Here is a 23,868-nt window from a genome sequence, read left to right as displayed (position 1 = left end):
AATTTAAATCTCCCCAATACTTGTATGATAGAGCAGATTTTAGAATTAATAACAATAATCGTAACTTACGCAATTTACATCTTCTTACTATTCCTCGACACAGAAAAGAACTTTTTAAACGAAGCTTTTCATATAATTTGGCTTCCAGTTTGAATTCCTTAAAGATTACATCATTTGATCTGGCCTGTTCTACCGTTCAAAGAAAAACTAGAGACATTCTGTTTTTACGTCAGTAAATAAAGTTGGTATTTTATTTTGATTTTGATTTCTTGTTTGATGTCGCTGAATGTGTTTTTGTATTTTTAAGTTTCAACTGTTATGATCTGTAATTTGAAATATTGGTACTAGTTGTAGAGCAAGTTTTTTTATTGTTATATTTTTTACATTGTTTTAGAGAGCGCCTAAACAGTATCTCTTCTGCGTTCCAGAATACTGACGTAACACGGCCTTTTATTTTTCATAGACATTGTGTATTTCTTAATTTTTATATAGTATTTTGTACTTTATGAAAAGTAATAAAGTTTGTTTATTATTACTATTATTATTATTTACAGCCAGTTAAGACTTGCACTTTTCGGTGTCCGTAAGTGACCTGAAATGTAGAGTTATCTCCTAGAAATTTCTGGGTGCTGCGAGCAGTTGCCAGTAGTACTGCCTTTTGCATGTGCTTATATAGATGTTCGCCAGTTCCTAGTTGTTTAAGGTATTCCAGTAGACTCTTCGGTATTACACCCATTGTCGATATAACAATTGGGATGGTCTGAACATTATCCATTCTCCATTGCCTTCCGATTTGAATTTCTAGATCTCTGTATTTGGCGATTTTCTCAGTGTGTTTCTCTTGCAGATTATTGTTGTTCGGTATGGCTACGTCAATTAGAGTTGTTTTCCTGGAAATTGTATCTATTAAAATAAGATCTGGTCTATTATGCCTTACATGTTGATCGGTAAGTACACTGCGGTCCTAATATAACTTATATCGGTCATTTTCCACTACGGGTTCTGGAGTATATTTATAATACGGAACCTTCTCTGTTGTAATAAGTTCCAACTTCATTGCCAACCCTTGATGTAAAATTTTCCCAACTGAGTCCTGCCGTTCTTTGTATTCTGTCGCTGCAAAGGCCTGACATCCTCCTATTATGTGCTGGATTGTCTCTGATGTTTGGCATCCATACCGGCATTTGTCGTTTTGTACGGACGGACCTCTGACGATGTGCTTGAGATAATTTCTTGTTGGTATAACCTGATCTTGGATGGCGAGTAGAAAGCCCTCCGTTTCTGGAAACATCTTGCCTGATACCAATAGTTCGACGAAGCAGTGTCATGAAGGGGCTTCTCCATCCAGATGCGGAGTTTTTCCTGGTCCCGACAATGGTAGCTGCTCGCTTCCTCGCTCTTAAGTTGTAGAGGAGTGGAATCGTCTATTTGATTTATTGCGCGATGCAGCGTGGAATTTTCTCCTTGCCTGTAAAAATAGGATCTTAAGTTAGTGATTTGTTTTTCAAGTTGTTTACCCAGATCTATTAATCCTCTTCCTTCAAGGTGGCGGGGAAGCATTGTTCTTTCAGTGGCACTTCGAGGGTGGTAGTTGTGCGTTTTAGTAAGTAGGGTCCTCACTTTTCTTTGTAGCCTTTCTTTGTCTGTCCTACTCCAATTAATTACCCCAAAAGAATAACTAAGAGCTGAACATGCGTAGGAGTTAAGTGCCTTAAACATATTTTTGCTGTTGAGATTGGTTCTCAAAACTTGTCTTACCCTTTTCACAAACTCGTTAGTCAGTTCGCATTTCATTGTTTGTTGTTCAATCGTTTGTGATTGTTTCGTCCCCAAGTATTTGTAAATTTCGTGTTCGCCCATGGCCTCGATGGTCTGGACATTCTGCATCTGATATTCTCCTGGCTGAATTTTTCCTCGAATTATATTGAGAGTACGGCATTTATCTAGTCCAAATTGCATGCCGATGTCATTGGAGAACTCTTCTACTATATGCAGCATTTGGTTTAGTTGGTTCCTAGTTGCAGCCATTATTTTAAAATCATCCATATACAGTAAGTGATTTAACTTTGCAATCTCGGTGTTATTATCTCGGATGCTAAACCCATAGTTGGTAGAGTTAAGACTTCTTCCTAATTTCTTTGATTATAAATAAGTTTAAGAGCACCATAGGCTTTTCGGAGTTTTTCTGTGACATGCTCATGAAACCGAAGATCAGAGTCAATAACAAGTCCCAATGATTTGGACGTGTTAGTTAATGGAATGGTGACGTTGTTAATTTGTATATTAAGCTCGTCGATAACTCTTAATTTATTATTTTTATCTTCTCCGAATACAGTAACGGATGATTTTGAAGGATTTATCTTTAGATCGTGACACGTTGAGATTTCTATTATACTTTTTAAATCCAAATTTATATTTCTATTGGCAATTTCTGAATTATTTGGGAAAAAGTGAAGATAGAGTTGGGTGTCGTCCGCATACAAATGGTAGCTACAAAATTTTAAATGGTCTTTAAATCGAGATGTATAAATTGTGTACAACAATGGCCCCAGGATATTCTCCTGAGAAACACCTACTGATAAAGGTGCTGAGTTAGATTTTATACCATTCAAAACGATCTGCTGGCTGCGATTACCCAAAAATGATTTAAAAAATGTTATTGCATGTCTTGAAAATCCTATATAAGTTAAAATTGATAATAAAATCCTATGATTAATTAAGTCGAATGCCTTTGTGTAGTCAAGTAAAATTAAAGCAGTAAACTCCCCTTGATCCCACGCTCGGAAAATGTCATCTGTCACGTCAGCCATAGCCGTAGCACAGCTATATCCTTGACGAAACCCTGATTGTTTGAGTGGCAAAATTTCATCACTGTTCAAAAATAATCGAGCTTGATTACTTGCAACTTTTTCGAGAATTTTGGAAAGAACGGGAAGAATGCTTATTGATCGGAGATCTTTAAGTTCCTTTGGTTGAGCTATTTTGGCCAAAGGCGTGACTAACGCGTGTTTCCACGTATTTGGAAATACTGAATTTTTTAAACATTCATTTATTATGTGAAGCAGAAAGGGGACAATAAATGGACAACAAATCTGAATTATTATAATATTAAGCCCATCACAACCATAAGCTTTACTTTTTATGGAAAGAATAATTCTTATTAACTCGATTTTGGTTATTTCTTGCAATTGAAAAGCATGTTCAAAATTTTTAACTAAATTATTATCATAAAACTGCAGCAGATTCTAATTTGCTTAACACGGATTAGTACAGTTCGAGGTAAAAAGTTTACATCACATAATTCTGAAGGAATGTACTTTTGTCTATTTTTAACAACATTAAGTTTTTTCAGTTCTGCCCAGGTTTCCCTACTTGATAAATTGGAATTAAATTTTGTTCGTAAAAAGGCTTTTTTCTCATTACGAATCGCTGCCGTCGTGAAATTGCGCAATTGCTTATAATAATCATAGGCCGCTGGCTGTCTTGTAGTTTTAAAGATACCTAACGCTCTATTTCGTAATTTTTGAAGAAGCATAACGCTCTATTTCGTAATTTTTGCGTTTAAAGGTTTTAATAGATGCATGTCTGTCAAAAAGAGCTAGCATGGTTGCAATGAAAAATTCCACTTTTTCGTTGATATCACGCAACTCATAAATATGTGCCCATGGCAATGATTCGAAATCGTATTAAAAATTATTAAGATTTATTTTATTTAAAGAACGAAAAGTAAATACCACTGGATGCTGCTCTTCAATTTGAAATTTAAATTCTAGAAACACGGGAAAATGATCAGAAAGATGTACATCGTGTGGTTTATATGAGTTGGTTCACTTATTACTTGGGTAAGGCCAAATGTGTCCATTATTGACTCTAAGCGTTTAGTATTATCTAAAAATTTTAGAAAGTCAATGTTAAAATCACCAGTACATACAATGTTCTCAGACAGAGTATATAAGTTAGCCAAAATATCTTGTAAATGCAAATAGAATCGGTCTATATTGGAATTTGGTGGTCTGTAGACATTTCCTATCAGCATTATGATTACGTGACTTAATGCTAATCCAAATACATTCAATAAAATCAAGTGATAACGTACTCACAATTTCAAAAGAAATCTTAATTTTATGTAGAAGGCCACTCCACCACCACGTCTGCCCAGCCGATCACATCTAGAAATATTGTAGCCTTCAACACAAATATCTGAACTATCTATACTTGGGTTCAACCAAGTTTCCGTCACCCCAACAATGTCCGAATCAACATCAAAAACATAATTTTTAAAACTTGCAAAGTTAGCATGTAAGGAACGTATGTTAGTATGAGAAGCAACAAGAGACATTTTAATAGAAAACTTTGGTGAGAATTAAAAAAAAAACACTTAAAACATTTAGAGTACTTAAAACGCTTTAAAAATCTACCCTAAACATACCCAAAAAACTGTCTCAATTAATCAGAAGTAAGTATCTAATTTTTATCTGACACCTTATTACATTTATTACTACTCACACTTCTAAGGGTTCTTTTTAGGGGATGATTAGGATTCTTGCTATGGCTACTAGAAGTTTTTCGAATATAAATTGAGGATAAAAATTCCGTCAGAATTGTACCCTGTTTAGAACTCACGTTTAAGAGCCCTAATTTTTGAAAATGATGCGGAAACTGCAACTTTTAATCTGATGAAATAAAAAATGTGTACGCTTGAGACCACACGACTGAAGTAAATCTTTATTTCATACACTGATTATGAGAGTAAGAGAGAAAGAAAAATGTGCCCGCGCACTGCACTCTCTTGCTCCAACAGTATGATGACGGATAAATATATATAAATATATATATTCCATGTACTGGCTATGAAAGGAAGAGAGAAAGAAAATGTGCGCGCGCACGGCTCTCCCTTACTCCTACAGTAAATTACAAACCGTAACTCTTTCCCATTTATCTCCACTAACTCATATCTCTTTCTCAACTATCGTTCGCCTCGCCCGATTACACTTTGCGTAACGCTTTCGTAACGCATTCAAGCTGGTGAATGCGTACTATACTGCCCAACTCAAGCGTGCGTAAAGAAGTTTTACTTCAAATCGCAGAATTCTGCCCCTTGCCAGTTTTTCAAGCACCTTGGCTAGGGTAGACAACAAATAAATCGTGCAAAAGTTACAAAACTCATCCAAGTCTCCACCTTTGTGGAAAAGAAGAACCTAATACCTAGAAAAATTGGAAATTTGTCTAAAAAGGACCATTGACCTTTTTCCTATTATAACGGAAATTTATAAAATTTTGAGCAATCACGACTTTAAATGGAAAACCTTAGAAAAATGTATAGATGACATCCACAGCTTTCATTATAATATCTTTGACCATAGACAAGAATCTTTATTCCATTCGATCAGGGAAATAAAGCAACAAATTTTCAATCTTTCATCTATGTTTATGGACAATCATAACGGGTCTGTTAAGGTCCAGATTCAAGACTCTTTAGAGGCAGACCTATTAAAGGAATTGAGTAATATGCGTATAACTGTAAATCAAATGGCACGGACCGTAGAGAAGTTGATCAACTTTCAAGTAGATGTTTTGAAGAGCACAAAAACACTAGCATTCATCACACGTAGCATCAGAGCAACTTGGACTTTTGCGACAATTATACTCACTTGCATAATCTCTATAGTATTGGTTTTATTTAAGTGAAAAAAAAACATATTTCTCTCTGCGGGTCATTCTTTTCATCAGAAAGACTTCTACGCCATTAGAAAATTAAGGAAAGTCGAAGTTGCTATTTTCTTATGGTTCCCTAACAAAAACCAAAAATGTTTAAACTATATGATGCGATCAGTATATTCCTCTTTATTACTCAGTCCTTAAGTGCTAAATTTTCCAAAAATTGTCACTATAACTGAACATTGATTAAATATAAATGAGCCTTTGTTTGTTCTAAATTATACTACAGTCACTACATTTAATTGAAGTAATCTATCTATGGAAGTACTATGATATTGTCTACTAACAACGACTTCTCGTTGATAAAGATTTATTATCTAAAAATATATTTGAATTTTCCATAGTCCCTTATTATAAATTTTATATTGTTAAGTATTTACAGAAATTCTTTAAAAAGTGGTTTCTCTTTAATTCTGGTTTCTCTGATGAAGCAGTACTAGCTAAATTCTCTATAAAAGCCAATACGCCATATTTTTAGAGATACAATTTTTCTAAACTTGAAAATATTTTGATGATATCGTTACTGAGGTTTCTAGGTTTACGAAGTCATTATCTAGAGGCTTAATTTTATCTGCATAGAATATGCGCTCATTAACACACTTAAAAAAATTCTCGGACAGCATCGTCTTTCATGATTATGTGTGACTTTCCAGAAAAATTTATCACAAAAGTATAAGCGCTGCCAAGAATATTTATTACAATAAGAGGCTGGCTAAGGCAGGTAATGCCGGTAGGAAAACATGGTCTATTATAAATGTATTAAGAAATAAGCCTTCTTCGTCTGACTCAATCTTTACTTTACCTAAGACCCTTAAATAGTTATTTTCTAAATATTTGCAAAAAACTTAATGAATACCATAACTGCTTCCCATGATCCACTTTTATAGCTCCCTAATTACAATTTACACAGTTTCTTTTTTACGCCTATAGTATAAGCAGAGCAATACAATAAATGACATTAGAAATAAAACATTAGTTGGAACAGATTGGCTTACTCTTAAAAATGTCTTTAAATCTGCCTTAAACCATCTTACAAATTTAATCAATAAGTCATTTCAAAATCGAGCTTCTTGCACTCCTTTTCATGTTATCCAAGATCAGTATACGATTAGTTAAAAAGAAGGTTAAGAACGCTTACTCACCAATTTGCATTCTTGAGTAACAAAATGCACCAACAATGCTTTATTTTCCCTTTTTAGTAGAGTCTACTACTCCTGTCTAAGCAACGATCACTCGACATCAATTTTGTGTAATTTCTTGAAAGCTTTCGACTGTGAATAGCTCTAATAATAACTTGCTGAATCATATCTTAATTAATAAATTGTACTACGGGTGTAGGAGAACGCCTCTCGAATGGTTTAAGACATATCTTAATGACAGAAGTCAGCTTTTAAGGGTTAATATGACGACGTCTTCTTTCAGGACTCAAGGTTCCGTCTTAGGCCCTATTTTATTTCTACTGTTTATAGTGATATTGCTAGTCTGTAAAAAAATTGTTTATTTGCAGACAATACAAATTTTACTTGGAGAATCCCGGATATTAAGACACTACACAGAATCGTATCAAATGACCTAGTCACCCCTATTAAATCGTGGTGCGATTCTAATCTTCCGTGCCATAAGGTTACTATGATGACCCATCAAATTTCAGACCCATAGCCCTGCTTCCCACGTTTGGCAAGCTTGTAGAGAGATTAGTAAAAACTAAGATGATGGAATTTCTGAAACGGCATGATGTTCTTAACCATCAGCAATTTGGATTCGGGACGAAACTGGGTACATCTGATGCTATTTTCAATTTTTTGAAGAGTCTGTACATGGGGTTGAACGCTGGGCAGTGTGCGGCGGCGGTGTTCTGTGACTTATCTAACGCGTTTGATTGTGTCACAGGATGAAGTCACAGAATACTGCTGCAGAAGCTAGAAACCTATGGATTCAGAGGAGTTGCTCTCGACTGGTTTCGTTCTTACCTATCTGAAAGAACACAACAAAGGGTATTCTTTGACAATGATATGTCATCCCGTCTGGATATGGATGCGGGTGTATCCCAGGGTTCTGTTCTTGGACCAATATTGCTCCTGCTATATGTCAATGATATCTCTCAAATTCCAATTAGGGGCAAATTTACTATCTTTGCGGATGATACAACATTACTTTGGCATGACACTGACACCAAGAGGTTAAAGAATATTGTTGGTAAAGATTTATTTCTTGTAAAGTCATGGTGTGAATCTAATAGATTAACTTTTAATATTTGTAAAACTAATATTTTAACTTTTAAATGTAACCTTGGAAGTGTCATTGCAAAATGAAATAATAAGTCCTTCTAAAACATGCAAATTTTTGGGTCTGACGATTGATAGGCAAATTACATTTGAAAATCATATCTCCTCTTTATTAGGGAAGTTATCATCCAACTGTTATGCTATTAGAGTAATAACATATTCTCTAGGACTTGATGTGGTTAAAATTCCCTACCATGCTCTTATTGAGCCTCATCTGAGATATGGTATTGTGTTTTGGGTTGTGTGCTCTCAGTATTTGTTTAACTCTCTATTTATTTTGCAAAAAAGAGCCATACGTTACATGTGTGTAGCTCCCTTTCGTAGCCCCTTCGTAGCCCCTGTAGGCCATTATTTTTCAAACACTCAATCTCCGAACAACCTTCTCTTTACCTCTGTCTATCACAAAAAGTGAGCAGATTAAGTCCTCAATTGTGTACGGTGGCAGAAGGCTTTTTAACCACATACCCCTTTATATAAGGCTAATAAATTGTGAAAAACGTTTTAGAAAAAATATAAAGAAACTTTTGCTTGCTAAAGCATTTTATTCTCTAGACGAGTTTTTAAATACAATTTTTTTGACAGTGAAGAGTTTTGCGTAGCGTGATGTTACTTCTTACTACCTTTTCTAAGGGTGTGTTCTATGTATGTAAGAATTGTTAAAATTTTTATATTTTTGTAAAAGATTATGTTGTCAATCTTTAAGGTTTTATATAATGCTTTGTTACCAACAGATTATGTCACGTAACAATAAAGCTATTTTTGACTTTGACTTTGACTAAAACGAAAGTCTTCTAATATAAAAATACATTGGAAGCTTTTATACTTCATAAAATCAGTTTAGATGTCGTTGAATCTGTAAATTGGGGCGTATTGTAGATAAGTCCTTAAAATGGGACTTGCACATGCTTTTTCTAAATAATTGAGCTCTATATGTTTTGCACTTATATCGGTTTCCGAGTTAAACTCGGCAACGTCTAAATGACAAAACGTCTTAGACGTCAACGTCTAGATTTTAAATAATCTTGGGCGTTGATATACACCTTACTCTCATGTCACTTTTCACATATTTGTTTTACTTCTTAATTTTTTACTTTCGTTTTTTTTCTTTCTTTTTTTTCTTAATTGTTTTACATTAACAAATAACAATACAATTACAAAACAAATACAAATAACTCATACTGTTGCCCAATTTTGAGGGTTTATAATTGATTGTAAATTGTAATAACAATCAGTATACTTATATATTTTCCTATTGGAATGATTTATTGTATTCTGGAATTTTAGGCACTTTTCTTTCATGCAAAATTTAGAGTATTATAAAATAAGAGCTTACAAGCTAAATATTAGTTTAATACTTAGTTTCCGGCTTAAGTAGTAAGGTAAACTTAATTTAAACCAAGGTAGGACATATAAAGATTTAATCAAATAACATAAAAAACATTCGAACAAAACTACAAAAAAAAGCATCATACATCAATTAACTAATTAAGAGAATCATTAAAATATTCCTATAAGGAATAATATGATTTTGTTAATAATAGTTTCTTCCACATTTATCAAAACTTCCTCGCACAGTGTTGTTTTCTTAATAAGAGAAGATGTGATTTGATCTCATCATCTAATCATCTGATCACCTAAGTCACACTTAAAGTTCATAATAATAGTTTCGGAAATATTGAGCACGAGCTATTGAAATTACACCATTCCTCCAGACACTGCATGTCGCGAACAATTGCATACTTCACCCTTCTCTGAAGGAATAAGAATCCCTGTCATGCGAAAGTATTGTTGTATCATCTGCAAAAACCGTGAAGCGGCCACTAATGTTTAATCGAGCCAAATTATTAATGTATATTAAAAATAACAGGGGACCCAAGACTGATCCCTGTGAGACACTAAAAGAAATAGGCAATTCAAAGAAACATGAGTTATTACACAAAACCATAAGTGTTAAAAGTGTTATGCTCCTAATGGACCTGTCGTGCTCCACCGAGGGTTCCCAGAGCCGATGTATCCTTAAAAAAACCAATGAGGCACTTTCCACTTTAGTTTGAAAGACTTAATGTAGGTGTTACCCAGATATTGGAACCTAGCAGGATGACGACTGAGCACACTCCGACAATGTAGTTTGCAGGTTCTCCCTCCTCTTAACACCATCGGCATTCCGCGTTCTCCGCAATATCTATGGAGATATATAGATACATTTAAATGCCAGTATCTAGTTAAAAGAATAAGAGTGAAGTGAGAAAAAAAAGGAGAGTGAGAATGAAGAAATGCCAGTGTGCGGTTAAAAAACCTGTCACTCGCCGAATTTCGCTTCTAAGCGCGGTAGTTGTCTGATGAGATAGGCAAAAAGCCCATCTTTCATGCAAGGTGCTTCCATCCGAGCTGACCCTTAATTGATGCAACACATTTAGCTACATCGATTATTGGTTTGGGATAATATACCTTTTTCTTTGCCAAAAAAATTGCACACAAATTGCAGTATTTTGCGCCGATTTTTATAATATACAAAACAAACACTTCTTGTTGCAAATATCAATTTTGAATACCTCAAATTAAAGAAATAATAATGATTTTAAGTTGCAGGTGCCGAAAATTAATTTGCATCATATCCTGTTTTTTTTTACAAACTATTCTTTATCTTGATTAACAATATATTGCTCCAAGGTTGGTTAAGAATTTCCGTTCTCACATCGCTTAAGAAATAAAAAAAGTCAACTGTCGACGTATATTTTTCGGGTCCGGTAATGCCATTAAAATGTTTACTGGCCAAAATTCTTAGGTCACTGAAATATGATTCATAATCAGATTTTTAGTGGGCATTTGTTTTGGATTTTAAAAAAAGATAAAGAAATTCGGAGAAGTTGATTATATGCTTCTCTCGTAAGATTTTAATTACTGAGGAGACATAAATTCTGACTTATATAAATAAAATAGATTCAGATCGCTGTCACAATTTTTTTTTCAAAAATCCTGATATCTTCTGTATTGATATTATCTGCACAGCACTAGGCGAAGACAAAAAAAGATAATGAGATTAATGCTCCTTTAAAATATTTACACAGAAAGAGAGCGTTAACCAGGTGCTAACATAAAAGACATATACATGTATATCTTCAATGTATATCCTCTTCAACAACAAAACGACCAGGAGGGCTCAACACCATCACGAGCCCCCCTCGCTGAAGGTGCTGTGCAGGAAATTCAGCCAGCGCTCACCCAGGCGGGACTACAAAGACAGCGCATGAAATGGACATCTGCGATGAATGAAACCGTCATGCGCAGCTTTTATAAAGTGACCAACCTGGGACGAGAAATGGTCGGCTACAGACAACCTTTACATGCCGAATTTAGAAAAATCTATCCACATCTCCAAGTTACCGAACAGAGAATAGCAGACCAATATCGGGTAATAATGCGTAATCATCTAATTCCAGAGACAAGACTCAATACCATTAAAGAAGAAATACAAGCGCAAACTAACAATGAATAAGACCCCGCTAACAATGAACCAGCTGAGGAGCAACCTGTAATAGACAACGTATTAAATAACACACAGGAAACTTAACACTACCGAAAACACCCAAGAGGACAATTCTGAGCTATATCACGAACTATCTGCATAAATGGCACGTGCGATGCTAGAATGTGAGGGAACCAACCCACTGATAAGACCCAAACTTCCAAAAGTAAACTCTTCAAAAAAACTAGGTCAAATTATGGAACTTTTAAACACCAAAATTCTTCCACCTTATCTTTTTAATATTAATAACATGCAATCTCTTCACCTTTTAGTTTATAGCGCAGCAACTGCCGTTGCTAAAACCATGAAGATTAAGATAAGAATCCACAATGACTCTGCAAGAACCGAGCTCCCGATACCGCCATGGGAGACCAGACTTCAACGAAAAATTCAGAGGTTTCGAAAAGATATCGGCCAACTAACAGAATATCTGAGGGGTACACGAACAAATAGACTAAAACAGCAAGTTGATGAAATTTTGCAGAGAAACAACATCCACACTCGGCATGAGAAAATAGTACAGCTCAACAATGCCTGGATACTCTAAAACAGAAACTTTCCTTATTTTCAGGGCGCCTACGAAGATACAAGACCAGTAATAACCGAAAACGTGACAATCTTCGTTTTGAAACGGCCGAAAAACAATTTTATAGAGAGTTAAATTCAAAATCAGATCACCCAGATAAGCAATACCCCACGAAAGAACAAATTCAAGATTTTTGGGCCAAACAACTTGCAACTCAAACAACATGCAATATCAACGCAAGCTGGGTTACTGAAGAGAAACAAAATAGTAATAAATATAACCAGATGGAACATCGACCATTCACTATCGAGGAAGTCAACCAGATTAACCAAAAACTGCATAATTGGAAATCACCTGGCCCAGATGGAGTTCATAACTTTTGGCTAAAGAAACTACGGAGTGTGCATCCTAAACTCTCAGAATTAATTAACCACGTTATTCTTAACCCACAGTAAATGCCAGCGTTCCTAACGCAAGGAGTAACCTATCTACTGCCTAAAGACCAGAACAACACACAAGATCCGTCTAAGTACCGACCCGTAACGTGCCTACCTACTTTGTATAAAATTATCACTTCATGTTTAACACAGCGCATTTATCAACACTGTGAGGAAAACAACATCATAGCCGCACAACAAAAAGGATGCGCTAAAGGGTCTATGGGCTGTAAAGAACAACTTATTATCGACTCTGTCATCAACAACCAGGCATATCACAACAAGAGAAATATTTTTACTGCCTACGTCGACTATAAGAAAGCCTTCGACTCAGTACCACACGAATGGCTTTTAAACATATTAAAAGTGTATAAAGTTGATGGCAATACTTTGTCTTGCCTAGAGAGCGCTATGACAAGTTGGAGAACAACGATCCAGCTCGAAGTACAGGGTAAAAGCACAGTAAGTACAAACAACATTCCAATTCGAACAGGAATCTTCCAAGGGGACTCACTGACCCAATATGGTTCTGCCTTGCTATGAATCCTCTTTCGAACCGTCTTAACTCTACCAACTATGGGTTTAGCATCCGAGATAATAACACCGAGATTGCAAAGTTAAATCACTTACTGTATATGGATGATTTAAAAATAATGGCTGCAACTAGGAACCAGCTAAACCAAATGCTGCATATAGTAGAAGAGTTCTCCAACGACATCGGCATGCAATTTGGACTAGATAAATACCGTACTCTCAATATAATCCGAAGAAAACTTCAGCCAGGAGAATATCAGATGCAGAATGTCCAGACCATCGAGGCCATGGGCGAACACGAAATTTACAAATACTTGGGGATGAAACAATCACAAACGATTGAACAACAAACAATGAAATGCGAACTGACTAACGAGTTTGTGAAAAGGGTAAGACAAATTTTGAGAACCAATCTCAACAGCAAAAATATGTTTAAGGCACTTCACTCCTACGCATGTTCAGCTCTTAGTTATTCCTTTGGGGTAATTAATTGGAGTAGCACAGACATAGAAAGGCTACAAAGAAAAGTGAGGACCCTACTTACTAAAACGCACAACCACCACCCTCGAAGTGCCACTGAAAGAACAATGCTTCCCCGCATTGTTCTTTCAGTGTCCCAGATCTATTAATCCTCTTCCTACCTTGGAGGAAGAGGATTAATAGATCTGGGTAAACAACTTGAAAAACAAATCACTAACTTAAGATCCTATTTTTACAGGCAAGGAGAAAATTCCACGCTGCATCGCGCAATAAATCAAATAGACGATTCCACTCCTCTACAACTTAAGAGCGAGGAAGCGCGCAGCTACCATCATACGGACCAGGAGAAACTCCGCATCTGGATGGAGAAGCCCCTTCATGGGCGGCATCCTAACGAGATCAGCCAAAATCATGTCGACACTGCTTCGTCGAACTATTGGTTGGTATCAGGCAAGATGTTTCCAGAAACCGAGGGCTTTCTACTCGCCATCCAAGATCAGGTTATACCAATAAGAAATTATCTCAAGCACATCGTCAGAGATCAGTCCGTACAAAACGACAAATGCCGGTATGGATGCCAAGCATCAGAGACAATCCAGCACATAACAGGAGAATGTCAGGCTTTTGCAGCGACAGAATACAAAGAACGGCACGACTCAGTTGGGAAAATTTTACATCAAGAGTTGGCAATGAAGTTGGAACTTATTACAACAGAGAAGGTTCCGTATTATAAATATACTCCAGAACCCGTAGTGGAAAATGACCGATATAAGTTATATTGGGACCGCTGTGTACTTACCGATCAACATGTAAGGCATAATGGACCAGATCTTATTTTAATAGATAAAATTTCCAGGAAAACAACTCTAATTGACGTAGCCATACCGAACAACAATAATCTGCAAGGGAAACACAGTGAGAAAATCGCCAAATACAGAGATCTAGAAATTCAAATCGGAAGGCAATGGAGAATGGATAATGTTCAGACCATCCCAATTGTTATATCGACAACGGGTGTAATACCGAAGAGTCTACTGGAATACCTTAAACAACTAGGAACTGGCGAACATCTATATAAGCACATGCAAAAGGCAGTACTACTGGCAACTGCTCGCAGGACCCGGTAATTTCTAGGAGATAACTCTACATTTCAGGTGACTTAAAAGGGCACAGGAAAGGCCCCCAGAGACCACAGAGCTTAATCCTTTTGATATCGTAGGTATCTGGGATAAGTAAATGATCCCCCCCCCACCCTTAGAGGGAGTGCGAGCCTTAACTGGCTGTATAATAATAATAATAATAATAATAATAATAATAATAATAATAATAATAATAATAATAATAATAATAATAATATAATGTTTTATTGTCAAAAAATTGTAAAATTTTTAAGACCTAAGGAAAAATGAGAGAATACAGAACATACAAAAATATAGTAAAAAATACACATAGAAAGAAAACAACCATACAAAAGTTTATACAAACAAAATTGTATAAGGTCAAAATACAAACAAACAATAAAAAATAATAAATAAATAAATAAAAAACAAAAATCTAATATACACTAGAAAATTTAATTTAAGTGTGAATGAAAAAATCGTTTACTGTATACAGGGCTCTCTCCAGTAAGTACCACTTTAATGCTTTGCGAAATGAGGGAAAGGAAGGTATGGACTTTATTTCTAATGGCGAGGGGTTGGAAGGTAAAGATCATGCTCTGCGTTCTTGAGTAACTGGAAAATTGCTTTTCAGAAGTAACAATATCATGTTAAGCATAAAATATCAGAGTAGATGGCCTAGCTGGATGGCGTCTGTTACTTTACGTAGGGGATTATATAATTTTGGTATGTAAATACATGTAATTTCTCATTTTGATCACATATTTTTACCATGCAAACTAAATTTTACAAATGATGTTTTGTTTTTTTTTTTAATGTTTTCCAAAGTAAATTTACATTTTCTTAGAAAAATTACTACAATTTGGGCTTCTACAGGATAGAATTCGTACTAACAAATAAATAACAAATTTATTTGGCATATTTCCCCTAATTTTTTTCTTGAGTTGCTCTTAATTGATCTCATCACTATGATATTTGGATTTGATTGCCAAAACGATTTACATTTTTTTAAATCTTTAAGAACATTATTATTAGTTTTACAGTGGTTATATTTATTAGTCTTTTTATAGAAATTTACAATATTACTTACTGCAGAGCCTCTAATATAATTTCGATCTTCTTCACTTGTACCCAAAGATTGGATACCAAACTCAAGATCTTTAATTAATAAGGGTATTGGTATTTCATTAGAGTTTAATATAAGGGCAAACTTTGGACACGCACATAAGATTTTTTTAGCCTCTACTGGCAAATCTATGTTAGTATATTTGTAAAGGAATTTGTCTTTAAATAAAATTTAATTAAAAAATAATTTATATTAAATTAATTTTAAGTAATAAATAGTGTAAAGTATTATTGTTAGGATGCCTAACAATGAGTTTTTATTAATATAAATTTTTGTCAATAGTCAGGGAATGGTGGTGGGGGTGGTTCATATATGTACCAGCAGGTATTTATGGTGGTACACATGTAAAAAGTTCAACAGCTATGATCGAAAATTTCATAAAAACAGAAAAAAATGCTATACCAACATTTATTTAAAAAAATAAATATAAAAACGGCTTTGCAAAGTAGAAAATAAACCTAATTAACTATTTGGTATGATATAACATAAAACAGAACTTGCACAATGGAATATTGCACTCTCGGCAAAGTTTTTGTTCTTGTTTGTTTTTTCTCTTCAGAACATCTAGTGCATCTTCTTCTGGTTGATCCCTCTACAGGCAGATGTAATGCTGAAGATCCGTATAATTTTCTTTTTCTTGAAGAAGCGCCTTGTTTCGGTAATGGTAAGCTTGTATATCGTATACCTTCTGCTACTAATTCTTCTGCAAGTGTGGTAAAGAAGGAAAGAAAAAAAATGCTCTCATTTTTACGTCTCAGTTGATTATACATTATCCACGAATTTACTGCACACATATTGAGGAATGTGTAAAACACCTTTTTCCCATATAGCCCAATAAATTGATCAGCCCGATCAACCCCTTGTATTTTTTTCTGTAAAAAGAAATGGCCTCTGGACATTTGATATTTTGTTTTTCACCGGTTTTGCTTTTTTTGATAATTGTGTCAAATTGGGCTTATGACAGTTACTCATTAGCAAAACTTCCTTTGTGTCCTACAACTTTACACAAAGTAATCCAGAAGAAGTGCATCTAAACTGAAATTCCCCTTTTTGGAGTTTGTCTTCCATAGTTGGTACATTCTTGCGATTGGATATGCAAGTTCCCAAGGCTGCATAGTCTAGTGAAAGTAACAAATTCACACTTGTAAAAAAGCGATCAAAACACAACACAACATCATTTCCTTTAACTGTAGACGCAAGAGCTGTTACGACTTGCTCTCCTAAAGTTAGGGATTGATTTTTAGTGGGAATTGGGTCCTGTTTTCCAGAATATACATTGACATCATACGTATATCCGGAATCTGCATCGCAGCCATAGTTTTATGCCCCTCTTGGTTGGTTTGAGGGGCATATATTATTTCAAAGAAGATCGACCCTTGAATTTGGTCATAGATTCGTCGATACTTTGATACTGGCTATCCCGGCGACATTTTGGAAATGTGTATTTGAAACAAGATAATAAATCTTCAATATAATATGTTTTTGAAGCATTTGGGGGTTTTTGAGGAGAAGCAAAGTAAATTTTTGAGCTCAAAGTCATGTAACGATTTCTTGAAAAAGTTTTTTGAACTTTTTGCCTTCTTCTTGCTCCAATAATTTTTTAGGCTTAGAAGGCGATTGTAGCACATAATGAACATGCAGCTAAATAATTTCTGTATTTCTCCTTTGTCAGTCATTTTCTCATTCCTTTTTTTAATTAATTTAGGATTTTCAGATGTTCATTTCTACAATTTGCAATGTGTAAATAAAGAGAATGAGGAAATACTTTATAAAAAACTTGCATAGGTGTCAACCGCTTGGTGATATCTGGAGCCAGCATACACTCTCTTTCAGGATGAAGGATTTTAGCAAGCTCAAATTTTTCATCAGGAATGACCCAGTCAAGAATTAGGTTTCTATCAACAATTACCTATGGTGGTTGCGCAGAGTTTATGTCTGAGTTTCGATGCACAGTGGTTTGCATTGTTTCCGATAAAGACGACGAAGATATATCAGACGTATCACTGCCAGCTTCTTCATCGGAATCTGGTTCATAATTATCACTGGAGCCAGCAGAAAATGGTTCCTAATCTGAGGATTCTTCAATAAGCTTTTCCAGCTCTTTTCGTGAGCGGACGGTGTTCGGACGGCGGCGATCCATATTGAAGCTGAAATCAAATAAACGTAATTACAGACCTGTTGGTATACATGTGTACTATCATAAATACCTGCTGGTACATATATGTACCACACGAACATACCCAAAAATACATAAATAAAACATAGTTTTGACCTACCTTTGGAACAGCACTGCACTTGCAATTGAATAATAAATAAAACTTAATTTAAAAAAAACTGCATAAATAAGCACCGAGTGTCCTAAATAACTAATTTTATTGCAGCAATACTGCCGCTGCTAAATACACGTGGTAACTAAATCAACATAACCACACATTTACCACAATGCATATTGTAGGTACACTGCGGAAGCCTGATACACCGGACCGGTACACATTTATACCAAATGAAACGCTTTATTTTACAAACAGGAATTTTTAAATTTGCCTGGTACATATGTGTACCATTCGGGACGAAAGGGTTAAGATTGAGAAGACACCCAATATTGTTGTTAATATGATTAGGATATACTTACCGCCTTCTGCATTGTAACAAGAAAATTCAACGATTGCGAAGATACCAATTTGTCTTCGAGCTTCATCCAGAATTTAAGTAGATGCAACGAGTCAGCTCCATAAATGCTGCACATGTTGAAAAAATCCTCATGTAGTTGCCATTAATAAAGTTTAACGTTATTAGTGAAAAGTGGCAAGAAAGTGTCGCAGGTTTAGAACTTCAAATAAAACTGATTTTGTTTCAGAAGAATTGCCGATGTTTCGGCCTTTATTTAGACTATGTTCAGGGCTGGAAATGACATGTTACACTTTACAATTAAATAAACAAGTATATGAATAAATAAATAAATTAAAAGATTAAATAAAAAACACTGTAAAACAGGCAGTCTTATTTTCTCATAATTATATCAAATTTTAAAGATTATAATTTACAAAAAAAGGAACTATTTATTTTTATTAGAGCTAAAAAAGAAGCCATTTAGATTGGAATTCATACACAAGTTATACGTGGATGACACGATTTTAGCCTGTCCCGAAGAAAATGCTCACGAACTTTTAACTTTCTTTGATAATTACCACCCACGTCTTAAACTTCCTATGGAGAACAGGATAATACAATATAATTTTTAGATATTATGCTTATTCATAACAGCACTGGTATAATTTCTACTAAGTGATATAACAAACCCACTGCTTCTGAGAGGGTGATAAACTATGTGTCTTCTCATGCCACAGTTCACAAGTCTGCAATAGTCAAGGGTTTACTTTACAGATCATGTCATATTAGTAGTCCGGAATTTCACGAAGATGATAAAATAATAATTAAGAATTTACTGAAGCAAGACAATTATCCTACTTCCTTTGTAAATAGAGTTTTTACTAATTTGAATACAAATATGCAGGTCCCTTCTTCCACAGAACCTGAATCCGTAAAATATTTTAAGTTCCCGTACATCAAATGACTTTCTGAAAGTGTCAAAGCATTAAACTTGCATAGACCAACAAGTTTCTCAGGACAAAAAGGAGCATACGGCTTTGGCACATCATTTTTCATTGAGTCATGATTTCGATTTTTCGAAAGTTAAGATCTTGGATAGGGAAGTTCATTTTTTGAAGCGAAATATCTCCGAAATATTATTTATGCATATTGACGTTACACTTAGGCAGATTTCACATCAAAGAGATGAACAACAAGTGATTCGCGATATGCGATATGCAACAGCGATATTGTATTACTTCTATTTTCAGACCACAACGATACAAACATAGAAAATAAATCAGTTAAAAATGGCAACCGCAAATTTAAATAACATTTTGATTGCATTTTATATGTTACGTAGATACAGGCAAAGACAAAAAACTAAAAGCGTCGTTTTTGGGTACGACCTCTTCACGTACAAAATATATGTCATTCAGCATTTAGCAGAAATACATTTAGACTCCGAAAAATTCTCCAAGACTTTGCAAAAATTCCAAATCTGCATTTGGCATAGTGGGGGGCGTTTGCTTTTTTACAAAGTCTATAAAACATCACACAGCTTCTTCTGCTAACGTAGATGTTAAAGACCTGGAACAAATCCTTTTGTTTTGAGTCCTATTGAACAGCTTATGTCGGATAGGTAAAGTATAGTTTTGAGTTTCCTTTTCAGTAACACTCCATTGAGTGTAATTTTGGAAAATATCTTTTCAATTTTTTTTACTTGACTTTGAAGCGTTTCACGTTTCTGATTCCAACACAGATTCGTCATTAGGTTCATCGCTTGAAGTTGGTGAAGGTAAATTACCAGATTATTTCCTTGATTTTATAAAGGGCAAGAGAAATGCCATCGCTTCCTCTAAATAATATTTTTTTTACTAGCCTCTGATCCTGATGGAAGTTTCTTTTTAGCTCTCGTTAATGCTGTTCGTAAGTTCTTCCATTTTTCCTTGCATTCTACTACTAAAAATAAAAGAGTTAAAAAGGCATTCCTATAAAACATCGATGCAAAAAATCGGTTAAATAAGAAATCTTTGCAATTTTTATATTAGTTTATATTCAAGAAATAAATCCTAGTAATATAGACATATTTATTTTTAGATATTTGGCTACAGGAGCAGTTTCTCAGCGCTGTCATTCATGTTTTTTCGAGGAATCAGTACTATATAACTGATGTTGTGATCTTTGGAATCTACCCAACTGTAGAGGTTCAATTGACGAGAAACACATCCGAATTAAAAAATATCGTAATACTGGTTCCCAATACTACAATTACAAAAGTTATTTTTCTGTGGTTTTAATGGCAACAGCTGATGCTGATGGAATGTTCCTAACAGTGGATGTTGGCGACTATGGCAGAAACAGCGATGGAGCTGTGTTCAGAAGTAGCAGGCTGGGAAGACTGCTCGACCGAGGTGAATTAAAAATTCCGGCACCTCGATACAACACGATACAAGTCCCCAAACGATACAAGTGGAAATTCTCTTCCATTTTATTTTTGTGGCGACGAAGCTTTTCCACTTAGGAAACATATTATGCGTCCATTTCCACAAAGACTTTTAGATAAAAAACGCATATTTAATTATAGATTGTCGTAAAAGTGTCGAATGCGTATTTGGTATATTAGTGAGCAAATTTCGCATTTTCGAAACGCCTATTGCATGTAGGAAAGAAACTGTATATATTAGTATAATAAAAAGTGCTTGTGTTCTTCACAATTTTATTCGCAGTAAGGAGGGTCGATTTACTATACCAGTTTTAGACATGGAGAGGGAAAATATAGAAAACCCTTTAGGTACCAATTTGCTACGAGAATGTATGCAAATAAATGAAGCATGCTCTGCACATTACACTACGAATTTATTTAAATGATTATATTTTAAGTCCTAAAGTAGCAATCCCATGGCAATGGAATTGTTGCATAAATAATATTTAGAATTAAATTTTCATCAAAACAATAAAATCTGTAAAATATTTGTATTTTATTTTTTCCTTACCTGGTAATTGTGCTCTTTCGAAACCAAATTCCACGCTATTTCAGATTTATTAATGTTTAGCATATTGGGGTAATCTATAATTAAAAAGACAAGGGTACATTTCAATTAGTTGTAAAAACAATATATTCTGCTTTTCACCTCTTGAACGATCGGCAACAAATATCTGTCGCTGCCTGTCTGAAATATTTCCCAGATACGTATCATCTATCACTTGACGATATTTTCTTGTAACCATATTGCCGCTCTTTCGGTGTGAACGGTTGTCATTTAACCCAATGTTATTTTCACTAGCGACGCATGTTGCTTATCAGGTATCGCTTATTGCTTATCTCTTTAGTGTGAAATCTGCCTAAATTGTAGAACACACAAAACCCCTAGTGCCCAATATAATCAGTTACTGTACATTTATAAACATAAACATAACATTAAACCACCAATGTAGGAACATGTAGGAACATACATAATTCTTATTAAACAATAAAACAAAAACTACTATCTTAAAGAATATTGCTAATAGCATTCCGTCAGTTATTGGTATCACTGGTGCATAGCTTGATGGATCTCAATAGCAGTCGCCGATGAGTGTTTGTGTATAAAGTGACCGTAAAGCATGTACTGTTTGTAGTCGATTTTTAAGGTCTGATGATGCTCTTAATATGAGCGAAACACGTGTAACCTACTGTTAGAATTAATAAATACTTTTGAGACCGAGACATTTTTTGTAATTCCCTTTAGATTATTGAATCTAGGTCTTTTCACCGAACAATAACAAGACTTCTTGTTATTGTTCTTGAGGTCTCTTTGAGAAAATAGACGACTTCCTTTAATAAGAAAATAAGACTGCCTGTTTTACAGTGTTTTTTATTTAATGTTTTAATTTATTTATCTGTAAAATGTAACATGTCATTTCCAGCCCTAAAGATAGTCTAAATAAAGGCCAAATCGTCAGCAATTCTTTTGAAATAAAGTCAGTTTTATTTGAAGTCTTGAACCTGCGACATTTTCTTTCCTTTTTACACTAAGGACGATAAACTTTATTGATAAAAATCTTATTTTTCGCGATACATTTGACATCCCTGTAGATATTTTTCTGAAAATTAGTGGGTAGTTTCTATACATCTAGTACTATTTTTTAATATATAATTAATTTTTTTATTTTACCGAAAACTATTTATTTCTCGTTAAAATTTAAATTTCTAGTTTTATCCGTTTGATAATATTTACGGTATTTATAATAAGAAAAAAAATTACTTAAGAAGAAAAACTTACTTTTAATGTAGAATTCGGTACCAGAAAGTGAATTTTTGCCATTGGTAATGTTTCATACTAAGTCAGTATTCTTAGTAAAGCGACCACTTATCTGGTATCTGCGTGTTAACATTTTTAGCAAGAAACAGCTAAACAATTAATAAATAGGTGTTTTAAAATGGAGGTATATTCGAATGTTGACTACGCTGACGTCGCCTTGAACGTGAAGTTTTTCCAAGGATTCATAGAAATCTTCGTGAAACTGGTAGCTTCGATTGTCAGACAAAGGGTTATTTGCTATTCGGGCAGTTGAGTTTGAAGATGCGGTTTTGAACCATGTCGAGGCCAGTCCTTCCACAACTGTGCGTGCTATTGCATATGATGTGGGAGCAGCTGCAAGTACTGTTTGGCGGATCCTCCCAGATCAACAGATGCATGCGTAGCACTTGCAAAAAGTTCAAGCCATGGGTCTAGATCAGTGTTACTCAAAATTTTTTCGTGACGGAACCCTTTTAAAAAACTAAATTTTTAACGGAACCCTAAACTAAAAGCAAAAGCAGTTATATGTGAATTGTTTATTAATAATCATACAAAAAAAGATAGATACAGTAAGTAGTGAGTTAGTAAGCAAATGATAACACTAACTTCATTTAATGCGAGGCATGTAATTGTTTTTTATTCCTCATCAACTGGGTAATGTCAGGCTTGATAGAAGAAAGTTGAATTCTCATGTCTGGTTCGGCATCCAGTCTACCAGTTTCACACAAATACGTTGTTGGGAACGGCAGAAGAACATTCAAAGCTTCTGTAGCAAGTTGTGGATATTCATCACGAACCCTGCACCAAAAATCATTTTGTGAAATGGTTTTGAACAATGATTCTATGCTTGTATCCAATGTCATTTCTAGAAATAATTCATAGATCTGATTTGACACATTTTCAGGCTTCTGCAATTTAGATGAAAAAGAGTTATGTTCTTCAGAAAAGTAAGATTCAAAAGTCCCTTGCAGATCATGAGATTTTGCACCAATTCAACAAATATTTCATTTTGAAATATTTCTCTATCACTAAGACTATGGTGACTAAGGAACTGACATAGCAATGAAAAGCTTTGGTTTCTCTCTTACCAAAACAAGTAATCCAAAAATCTAATTTTCTTTTAAAGGCAGTTATTTTGTTGTTAGCATTGAAAACTGTTGTCTGTTTTCCTTGTAGTGACAGGTTTAATTCGTTAAGTTTTCCAAACATGTCTGCTAAAAATTCTAGTCTAAATAACCAGCTCTTA

Source organism: Anthonomus grandis, chromosome 17, assembly GCF_022605725.1.
Source record: "Anthonomus grandis grandis chromosome 17, icAntGran1.3, whole genome shotgun sequence".
Lineage (NCBI taxonomy): Eukaryota > Metazoa > Arthropoda > Insecta > Coleoptera > Curculionidae > Anthonomus > Anthonomus grandis.
Note: the sequence above shows the minus strand (reverse complement) of the source record.